Source organism: Akebia trifoliata, unplaced genomic scaffold (assembly GCF_017979445.1).
Source record: "Akebia trifoliata isolate Shusen 1 unplaced genomic scaffold, ASM1797944v1 Contig00983, whole genome shotgun sequence".
Taxonomy (NCBI): domain Eukaryota; kingdom Viridiplantae; phylum Streptophyta; class Magnoliopsida; order Ranunculales; family Lardizabalaceae; genus Akebia; species Akebia trifoliata.
In genome coordinates this window covers 4,745-7,789 of record NW_028237394.1, presented here as the reverse complement: position 1 = coordinate 7,789, position 3,045 = coordinate 4,745, and the positions used below count along the sequence as shown (strand labels likewise).

Here is a 3,045-nt window from a genome sequence, read left to right as displayed (position 1 = left end):
GTTTAAAATCCTGGTCATGACTATACTTATGCTCCAAATTCCCATTACTTGAGAAAAAATAAACATAGTAAAATTTGAAAAATAAAAATTCATAATCTTTATTATTATAATGAGAGAAGGCGGATAGGAGTGATTAGACACTAAAATTTGGATTCCAAAAAAGCCCTACCTTAATACTTAAATTTTATATGATCAAAGGTCATTTTTGTCAAAATTCAAAAAATTGCAATAGTACATCGTTAGTCTAGAAAATCAAGTTGATTAGTTTTCAAAATTATAAAAATATACTTTTTTTACTATGTAATCCTCTAACCATCCTCTAAGTAACATTTTAAATTACAAATAAGCCCTTTCAACACATGTTGCACATGCCTCCTTTTATTGTTTTATTTTCAAATTTTCTGAATTTACAATGGGTACTTATATTTGATGATCAATGCATACCACTCTTGAGGTTTCATGATCATCATGCAAAGATTAGTTCCCTACTCCATTCTCCACATAAAACTTCTCTTTTGTACCCATAAATACTCTTCTCTCGCTAACACCCATTTCAACCCAAACCTCTCTCCACTCTCACAAAAACAAACCTTCTCCTCCCTCTTACAACATTACTCTTCACACCCCAACCAACTCAAGCAAATCCATGCACTTCTCCTCACAACTGGTCTCTCTATTAAAAACAGCCTGATAACCCAACTTCTCTCATATCTTATTCTATTAGGTAAAGTGAATTATGCTCGTCACCTGTTCGATGAAATGCACAAGCCAAGACCTTTCTTATGGAACACTCTGATTAAAGGGTACGTAAAAACTGAGCTCCTCGATGATTCTACGGCTCTTTATGGAAAAATGCACCATCTCGGTGTTCGTTCTGATAAGTTCACATTCCCATTTGTGCTTAAGGCGTGTACTGATATATGGTTAGGGGCAGAAATTCATGTTCATGTTATTAAATTCGGTCTCGATTTTGATCCTATAGCGAGGACTGAATTGATGATAATGTACGTAAAGTTTGGTGGATTGGGTTCTGCAGATTATTTATTTAGAAGTATGATTGAGAGAGATTTGGTGGCTTGGAATGCTTTGATATAGGTTTATGTGCAAAATGGGCATGCTTATAGGGCTCTCGACTTGTTTCGTCAAATGGATTTAATGGGAATTAAGCCTGACTCGGTGACTTTCGTGAGTGTTCTCTCAGCTTGTGCTCATTTAGGGTGTTTGGAAATTGGGAAAAAGATTGATCGGATTGTTGTCGAGGAGGAGCTTAATAGAAATTTATTCATCAACAATGCGCGATTAGATATGTATGCAAAATGTGGGAGTATTAATGTAACTAGAAATCTGTTTGATGAGATGCCTCAGAGGAATGTTATTTCGTGGAGTACTATTATAGGAGGTTACGCGATAAACGGTGATAGTGAGAATGCATTGGCTCTTTTCTCTCGAATGCAAGATGAGGGCATACAACCAAATTATGTCACATTTTTTGGGGTTCTTTATGCTTGTAGTCACGCTGGTTTAGTAAATGAAGGCAGGAATTATTTTGAGTACATGGTTCGGTCCAATAATGGAAATATCCATCCGAGAATTGAACACTATGCATGCATGGTTGATCTCCTAGGACAGTCAGGACATCTTGAGGAGGCCTACAAGTTAATAAAAGCTATGCCAATGGACCCGGACTCAGGAGTCTGGGGAGCCCTATTGGGTGCTTGTACGGTTCATCGGAATATCGCATTGGGTCAGCGAATTGCAGATGTTCTCTTTGATTTAACTCCTGATATTGGTTCTTATCACGTTTTGTTATCGAACATTTATGCAGCAGCGGGGAGGTGGGATGATGTTGAGAGAGTGAGGCAGAAAATGAGAAAGAAAGGTGTGAAGAAGTAGGTGGGTGCAGCTCTGTAGAATCTAATGGTGAGATTCATGTGTTCTATGGGGGAGACAGATCACACCCACAAACTTCAACTATATATGAGGTGTTGGAGGAATTGATTAAACGGGTACGAGATATCGGTTATGTTCCTAAAACGAGCTCCGTGCTTCATGATTTGGAAATGGAGGAGAAAGAGGTCAGTCTTGGCACTCATAGTGAGAAGCTTGCCATTGCATTTGGCCCTTATCAATGTGAGAGATGAGGTTCCCATAAGGGTGATGAAGAACTTGAGGATTTGTGACGACTGCCATAATTTCTCCAAATTTGCTTCAAGAATTACGAAAAGAGAGATTGTTATGAGAGATAAGAATCGTTTCCACAATTTTAAAGACGGTGTTTGCTCGTGCAATGATTTTTGGTGAGTACATGATAAAGAGTTAATTCTTCTTCGATGTAACATGGCCTATTTGCAAGGTAGAGACTGCAAGAACTGCATGAATGTTCCGAGAGAGGTGGTTCGAGGGGAATCCATCCAAGTTTATAATGTCACAGACAGTGATCTTTTAACTTCAACATTACCAATCGAGTTTCCTTTCGAGATAATCTAAGCAAGAAGGGCAATCTGATTGAAAGAGATGGAAACTTGCTGGGTGTATTTGACAGTTCAAGTTGACTCGGAGTCAAATTGGATCTTGCATTGGGTTGATATTTCATCAACTTTGTTTTGATAAATATCTTGAATCTATATGAGGGATTGTTTGGTTTTTTAGAGTTGATTCCATCCCTGAATGGGACAGCGTCCCTAAATATTTATTTAATTAGGATTTTTTTTTATAATGAAAAATACATTTTTTTAATATAATTTAGGCTGTCGGTTATAAATTAGATCTGGGTTTAAACCTCATCTAAACTTGGATTTGGGTGTCACCACCATTCAAAGAGTTTAAGGCGTGGATGTTAACCATAAAAACAGTTTTGAAAATCAATTTTCCAAGGAGTTGGTGACTTAAATCTGGTCTACCCTTAAAGGTTCGGGTAATGAGGTTTGGTTGAGAGACAAGAAAGGTGTTAAGACACCTCATCTCAGCCATCAAGCTGATGGTTACCATGTATTAGTCAAAAGTGAAAACTAACTGTTTTTTAAGAGATTTTTTTAAGTTAGAATG

At 37.3% G+C, this 3,045-nt stretch overlaps 1 pseudogene; it reads left to right on the top strand.

Moving 5' to 3' along the window:
• Positions 1-259: 259 nt before the first annotated feature.
• On the top strand, positions 260-2,754 carry LOC147380795 (pentatricopeptide repeat-containing protein At2g01510, mitochondrial pseudogene; annotated as a pseudogene).
• The last annotated feature ends 291 nt before the right edge of the window (positions 2,755-3,045 follow it).